The sequence below is a fragment of the Delphinapterus leucas genome, chromosome X (genome assembly GCF_059928025.1).
Source record: "Delphinapterus leucas isolate spDelLeu-1000000601 "Yukka" chromosome X, BTC_Dleu_Yukka2, whole genome shotgun sequence".
Taxonomy (NCBI): domain Eukaryota; kingdom Metazoa; phylum Chordata; class Mammalia; order Artiodactyla; family Monodontidae; genus Delphinapterus; species Delphinapterus leucas.
In genome coordinates, this window is record NC_143150.1 from 101,468,681 (window position 1) to 101,476,981 (window position 8,301).

General features: G+C 39.0%; 1 pseudogene; it reads left to right on the forward strand.

Moving 5' to 3' along the window:
* The window catches only part of LOC111169594 (serine/threonine-protein kinase MRCK beta-like), a 77,642-nt pseudogene extending 69,589 nt beyond the window's left edge, over positions 1–8,053 (forward strand).
* Positions 8,054–8,301: the final 248 nt, after the last annotated feature.

An 8,301-nucleotide genomic window follows, 5' to 3' on the forward strand; every position in this document is an offset into this window, starting at 1 on the left:
GTGGGCACTAAGGACAGAGGCTAGTTACCGACTAACAAAGAAGTATGTCAAGATTTTATCCACTGGCAAATATATACCATTTTGTGTCAGTTGAAAACCGTCCCTGAGTTTAGTTCACTGTCAGCTACCAAACATTGCCTATATGATTCTTACTGTGCATCTCTAATTGGTCCCTCATTTGGAACATAATCCACTAAAACACTGAAGCCTTACTATATAAGTAATGGATTTTCACAACTCAAAAATAATTTTATACAAGTTTCTTAGTAAACTGGTCATGTAAAAGCAGTAAAAAATCTGGTTGATAAAGTTGGTTCTCATAGTGGTGCAGGTTACCAACACTGAAAGTACTATACACGTAAACCAAATTTAACAATTAAATAAACAGATGGAAAATGATGGATACAGGTCTCTCATTGTTGGACTGGGAGGTTACAGAAAAGCAATGGGGAAAGGTCAGAATGACTCGTGGTACTGGATTAGAATTGAAGATACCAGAAAGAACTCATGTTTTAGCTTAATACAGATATGGATGGATACATACACAAGTATTTATAGGGATGTATATGTGTAGGGGTTCGTATACACACATATATTTCCTTGCTCCGTCAGCTGAGAGGGCCTAGAAGCATTGACACACCAGTTGCAATAAGCACACCTGGCACCCATTCTCCAAAAAATAAAAACATTCTCAAACAAAAGGAACCAGGACTCCTTGGAGAAATGGCCAACTCTAGGCTTGGGACAAGAAATATACACAGTGACTGTGGACCATATTGCAGTGATAGAAATTATAGAAATTCTCAGAAACAAACACGAAGATAAGGATGTGTCAAAGGGACAAAAGGAATCCAAAAAATAAAGAGTTCTCAATAGACAAAGCTGGAACAATTTGAGCAAGAAAATACAGAAAGCAGTATAAAATTATAATCCAATGTATAAAATAAATATCCAAGAGTCCACAGTCAATGGACTATGGTCAGATAAATAAAGAAAGATCATAGTCAATGGTCAAATAAATAAGTAAACTAAAGAAAATAGACAAATCTCCTTTGCAGAACAATTTCAAATAATTTATGTGAATACTCAGGGCTCTCAAAGAGGTAGCACTTAAATCCCACTCCTTAACTGGAGGCAGAGTGTAATGACTTCATTCCAAAGAGTACAGTATAGAAAGTGAGGAAAAGTAACTCTGGTGGAGAAACCTGATAAACAATATCTCAGGTAAGTGATCAATGTTAACACTGAGTCCTGCTGATAGCATGTTCCCTTGATATGATGGGATGATAATGGTATTTTACCTCAGTGGTCTTCTACACCAAAATCTATAACTCAAGTTTAATCATGAGAAACGCATTAGAGAAAACCAAATTGAGGAATACCGTACAAAAGAGCTGACAAGTACTCCTCAAAACTGTCAAGGTCATCTCATCTAAAACAAGGTAAATCTGAGAAACTGTCATAACCAAGTGGAGTCTAAAGAGACATGATAACTAAATGTAATGTGGGATCCCAGTGAGGATCCTCAAAGAGTAAAATAACATTAGGGAAAAATCTGAGGAAATCTCGAAAAAGTAGAAACTTTAGTTAGCAATAATGTATCCATATACATTTATTAGTCATGACAAATGTGCCATACTAATGTAATATGCTAACAATAGAGGAAACTAGGTGTGAGGGGTATAGGAACTCTCTGTACTATTTCTAAAACTTTTCTGCACATCTAAAGCTATTATAAAATTTTACTAAGATAAAGAAGTTAGAAGGAGGCAAAATGTTGTACTAGATATAATAACGTGATTTCAAATCTAGCTTCGCTCATCTAAGAGCTGGTTGAAAGTATAAGAGGTAAATAGTCTAATAATGTTTCTGTTTTCTCTGTAATTTGGGGACTATATGCTTTACAACGTGGAGTTATTTGAAGGGTAAAGTTAAGTAATACTTGCTTTTGTATTTCATTAGTTTATATACAAAGACAGAATTACGAGTAGCAGAAACAAAATCTACTCTAATGTTATAAAGATATGTATCAAGCCTAAAGAGTCCCAGAGCAACATCATTTCTAGTATTAATGTCATTTTCTGTCAAAATGTTTAATCTGATCCCTCCTGATGGCATTTTCCCTTATCCAGTCTTTCTAGGTCCCCAAGCTTCACTAACTTTACTGAGAACCTGAATCACCCAGGGATATTTTTAAAATACAGATGCTGTTGATTCCTTAGATCTGGAGTAGGACCTGAAATTCTCTTTCAAACAAGCTCAAAGTCTCTCCTCAAACTAGCGACCTCAGCAGGCAAATTTACAGGTCCCACCAAAGACTTGCTAAACCAGGAGTTCAGGAGGTGGGACTCAGAAGCTGTTTTAACAAGCCCTCCAGGTAAGTCATATGCATGATAAAGTTTGAGAACCAGTGTTCTAGAGCAAGGGTTCTCAACTTTGGCTTTCCATTAGAAAAATCTGGGAAGCAGTTAAAACTTTCAGCACTCTCGGTCACCCTTCAGATCATTCATATCAGCATTTTGGGGTAGCAAGAAGACATTTGTAGTTTTTTTTTTTTTTTTTTTTGCAGTACGTGGGCCTCTCACTGTTGCAGCCTCTCCCATTGCAGAGCACAGGCTCCGGACACGCAGGCTCAGCGGCCATGGCTCATGGGCCCAGCCGCTCCGCGGCACGTGGGATCTTCCCAGACTGGGGCACGAACCCACGTCCCCTGCATCGGCAGGCGGACTCTTAACCACTGCGCCACCAGGGAAGCCCGACATTTGTAGTTTTAAAATTCCCCAGGCGATTCCAATGTCCAGCCAAGCCAAAGTTGAGACCATTTCTCTAGAATGGGAAAACAGTTATTATCTGAACAACCATCCCATATATATGCTTTATATTATCTAGTCAAATAATCTAGAATTCTATCATTTACTTTAAATTTTATTTTCCAATAACTTATTTAGTTCTCTTAAAAAACACCTCAAATTTTTCTTTTGGTCTACATTTACTCACTCGAAACCTGGGTACTAAAATGTAGGGATTATATAAGCTGTTTTCAATATAATGAATATATCTTAAAAGTCTGTGGGATGAAGAATATAATGAGTTGTAAACCTTCGTGTTCTTACCTCCCCTCTGCTAATTATGAACACTTGACTTGTGCTTGCATTTTAACATGGAAGCACTCCTAATTCAGGTTACCCTCATGGTACCTGAAACACACAGCTGAAATCAACTCTCGACTTTTCAAAATTGTGAAAACACCCTAGGTTTGGGGTTAATTATCAGAAAATATTATGCTTTCTTTGGAAATTTTAGAATTCTGCTAAAAATAATCACCCAGAGATATTACTTGAGTCCTTTGTAAGGTCTAACCAAAGTACCAGTCAGGCAGTGAACTTATTATAAAATAGGAGGAGGCAGAAAGACTTCATTCTGATTATTACATGCTCCTTCAGGATACAATGTTTCCTTCCCTTGTCTTTAGTGGAAACCACAGTGCAAAATCGGGGATTTCAACACTCTGGCATCTGTTAAACCATGTGATCTTGGTGCATTCCCAAATCAGATACATTTTCCCAACATAAAAACAAACAAATTCTGAAACACAATGTAAATGATTTGGAGGTTATCCAAAGCACTCCTCACTCCCCATGAATTGCATTCCTGCCTCTGCCCCTTCTTCCCTTCCTGCCCAAACTCTCTGTCCCTATGACAGTGTCTCTTATAATCCAGGGTGGACCCAATAATACTCTCAATAGTAAAAAGCCCATATCTCTATAGTAGCCATTGAGATCATTCTGGAAAGCTGAAATCCTAATTCTATTACTAATGACAATATTAGAACATTGACTCAGTTATTACAACTAGCCAGGGACTGTTAATAGCACTTTGAAAGGAATTCTCATTAAATTTCACAATAGCCAATTGCTTAAATATATCCGCAGGATGCCTCATCTGTCTGCCACACAGAGCTATTATCCCTTACTCTCTTTCTCCTTGAACTCACTTATTTTCCTTTTTAGACTGTTATATCATATTATTTACCTATTTATTTGTTGTTGTTTTCTCTGTTATAGCCACTGGAACAGAAGCTCCATGAGGGCAGGGGCTCCTCTCTCTTGTTTACTGCCCTGACTTCAGTGCCAAAAAAACCAGCCAGGTCTATAGCAGTCAAGAATTAAAGATAGAAGGATGAAAGACGAGTATGAAAACTAGACCAAGAGAAACTGGAACTGAATAGGAAGTTACAAGAATGCACAGACTCTACATTGTTCACTTCATGCCATAGAAATTCAAACCAAGAAAAAGGAAATTAAAAAATTAAATGAATAAAGTATATATTTAAAGGATAAATAGCTGATTCAACTAGGCTCAAGCAACAACTTGAGAATATAGTAACACTTTGCCAAGAACATGAAGATCCACACTTAGACTGAAAGGCCTAGAAAACCAGTACCACATCATGAGGCAGGAAAAATAAGATTTTTTAGAAGCAATTGGTTGAACCTTCAGACAGTCCAAAATCCCAAGCCAAAAAACCACAAAGATACCCATCAGCAATAAAAGCTGACCCTGCAGGAATTCTCAGAGATAGAAGCATGCATGGCTTACAGAAGCAGAAGATTTCCTGAAAGCTTAATGACAAAGAGGAAGAGATGGAAGTGGCCATGTCGAAAAGTAACTCCATGGAACAGGAAATCTCTGAAACCAAGACGTTCAGGAAAGACCTGGAAGCTCAGCTTGAGGATACTTTTGTTGAGGCTTCACAGGAACACAAGCCTCATGAAAGCAGAGAGAACCTCTCTAAACAAACAGAAAGTGAGCTTGAGGTCCCCCTAACGAGCCAAGGAGGTTAAATTCCAGGTTCCACTTCAGAATACCAGCAAGAGATTTCTGAAATAAAATCTGAACTTGAGGAGAAAGTCTTGTTTTATATAAAGGAATGTGTTGGACATGAAATGTTCTATGTCTTAGAAGCCAAAAAAAAAAAAAAAAAAAACCCCACAAAAACCAAACAAACAAAAAACGCAGAAAAACAAGGTGTGTGATTCAGAGAGCCATCAGCTTATCCTGCAGGAAAAAAAAAAAAATTAAAAGAGAAATAACAAGAGTAAAAACAAGAATGTCATAATGAAATGGAAGAGGCAGAAGACACGGTGAAAGATGTATTTTTGAAAAAGAAAGTGCAATGAGGTGCGAAGAAAACAAGAAATTACTGGTGAAAATGAAAGGCTTTGACCTGTTGTGGATAACCTAAGAGCTCAAAATACACAATATGAAGTTGAGGTTATGGATTTGGCAGCTACGAGTAGGCGGCCTGCTGAGAAGCTTAGATTGCAGAAACCATGAATTGGATCAGCAATGAAAAAGATGTCCAGCAGTATTTTGAAGCTCTTGTTTCTAAAATGACCAAAGAGTTTGAAACCGAAAAGGTCTAGTCTGGCATCATGAATGCTGGATCCACTTTGGAAAGGCCATCATAGTAAGAAGCTGAGCATGTCTGCAGGGCTTTCAGTCTGCTTTTGAGGTAAGCAACCAGGCCAAGGAACTTGTTCAAAATTAACTGAGAAACTTTTAAATACAAACCTCTCTTCTGGAAGCAAACTAAAGGATTCTGAAGCAACAAGGAGAGAATTATTAGATGATATGGAAATTTTGTATAAAACGAGATAAATTTAGGATAAATACAGAACCCAAAACTCTAGATTCTTGTGATTCTATTTTTAACTATTTCAACACTGCATCTCCTGCACTGATTTGAAACTTAGAACTAGCTGAGCTAGTAAGAAACACAAACTCCAAACCCGGAAGTGTCCCCATCAATTTTCATGCCCATAAGCCCAGAACAGCAAGAAGACATGTCTCGGCTGCAGCAAAGGCCAGCTGCTGTGCCACTGTCACCACACAGGCCGTCTTGTTGGTTGAACCAAAGCCAAAAGGTCATTGATTTAGCATCAAGTTTTTTTCCAGTCCTACTTGCTGTAGCCATTGCACCTCACTCATGGTTGGACTAATTTAACAAGGCTATCGCTTGGAGGTGTGTATCCCACAAAGACAGTGCTCCCAAGGTCTGTACAACTTCTAGGCAGTCCCAGGGGCCTCTTAAAGTGGATGTGCAGAAAGGCCTAGGAACACCCTACAAAGTTTACCTTAAGGTGCAAAACATACCAGTGTGGAGAAAGGATGACAAAGATTTATGTATTGGTATATAACTGTCTACTCTTTGTATGATTTGCCTGAAGGAAAACCCACCCAGCCTGGAGTTATTGTGAGCCAATCTTGTATCTTAGAGGTGAGGATTTTTTGATGAGCTTCATCCTCGCTTTAGCTGTTATACGTGATCCGAGCTGATATTCCTTGTATATTCAGGGTGACAGCTTCTCTCTTAAGTACAACTTAAAGACTAGTTCTTTACTAATTCTAACAGAAAATGAGAAAGAAAAGAGGAAATTGGCTAGGTTTCTAGAAGGACTCCAATCCAACCTGCATAAAAACAGACTGAAAAATCATGTTGTGCATATTCCACTAGAAGCCTATGACAGGATACTGTCTCTTATTAAAGCAATTCTGACACCTGTTATGGAAAATCATCTAAGATTGCAGTCGGTTTAAAGCTAAGTGTGTACATAATAGAGATTACCTGTGATGTGATCATTCAAGCTACTGTTTGTAAGAAAGTGTACCATACTGAACTTTCTCTCCCCAAAAAGAAAACTACAACGCTTTTCTGTTATTGGAATAGCTTTGTTGCTGGGACTGTTGACTTTTAAAAAATGCACAACGTGAGAGCTGTGAGTTAAGTCTTATTTGGGGCAAAATGAGGGCTGCAGCCCAGGGGGCGAGGGGAGGGGCCAGGATATATAGGAGTTTTGCAATAAAGAGCACGTAATTGGGAAGGTCAAACGATTACTGTTAAATAAAGAAAACCAGATACCTCAAGTTAAGGAATTTAGCGCTTTTCTATGTATGGGAAGATGCAAGGGCCTGGACTCACTGAAATCATTTCTCTGATATGCACCTTAGCTATCTAGGGCCTGTATTTTCACACCCTGAGTTTCCTCAGGGCTCACCGCAGGGAGTGGCTGCAGTCTGATGGTTGCTAGATGGCAGGTATTCTTTTCAGCCCTGAGTTTCCTCAGGGCTCACCAGCTCACGTTGGAGGGTTGCAATCATTGGTGACTGTGACATCCTTTGTTTATTGATATGGCAGGAAATATTCCATTTATAAATATTCCATTTATAGGACCATGCTCCATTTTATCCATACTCTTCCTTTGAGGCAGTGGAAGGGAGTTTTGACATCAAGCTTCCAGAAATAAAGGGCTGCCTAGACATCCTAAGTTCAACACGTAGGAAGAGTTCTTCAACCTGTCTGCTTGTAGCAGTGAAATGCCTGATCTTTTGCTACGAAATCCATAGAACTAAACCTTCTCACAGACAGTTCAATGAAACTGTGGCTCCAGGAACTGTACAGTGCATGACAATGTTCAAGGAAAAGCTCTGTGTTGGCTACTCTTCTGGGTTCTCTCTGTTGAGTATCCATGAAGATGGGCAATGTCTAAGCCTGGTAAATTCCAGCAGCCCCTCAGTTATGTTCCTCTCACTGTAATCTTTTGATGACATTTGTTCTGTGGAGGTCAATAATGAGGAATACCTGTTTTGCTTTAGCCATATGGGATTGCACGTAGACTCACATCAAAGGTCAAGCATGCAGGAGCTAATATGGCCCTCAAACTATAGTTACTTATAGTTACTCCTCTCTCCATGTCACAGTATACAGTGAGTGTGATATCAATACACCTTAATGATGATGTTAAGACTATGGAATGGGTCCAAATAACTGGTCTGAGAAAGATAAGACCACTAAACTCTTAATGTACCATCAAACCTCCTCAACTGTGAGCTTCCATGCTTAATCTACTTTAACAACAAGTCCTCTGGAGATGTTAAGGGTGTCAGATACTTGCAAAAGTTCCAGAGCAAGAGAGATTACAATGTGGGTGAGCAATGCCTAGAGACCCAGAATGAGCAACAAAACTATATCAACCTAGCCATTTTCAATTAAATGACTCACATGCGGCCTAGAGATGGAATGCAAGTCGTCAGGCCTCTCATTCTGAATGTTTTGCTTCCCTCACTGGAGGAAAGGCTAGGTCCTGCTCCAGCCAATCTTTCTCAGTAGGCTCAGTCCAGAAAAAAAAAAGATGTACATTTCAAGGTGCTCATTGAATGGATCAGAGATAGGAGTGTCCACACCTCTGAGAAGCATGTCTAATCCTGACCAGGAATTTGACAAAGAGCTTCATTCATATT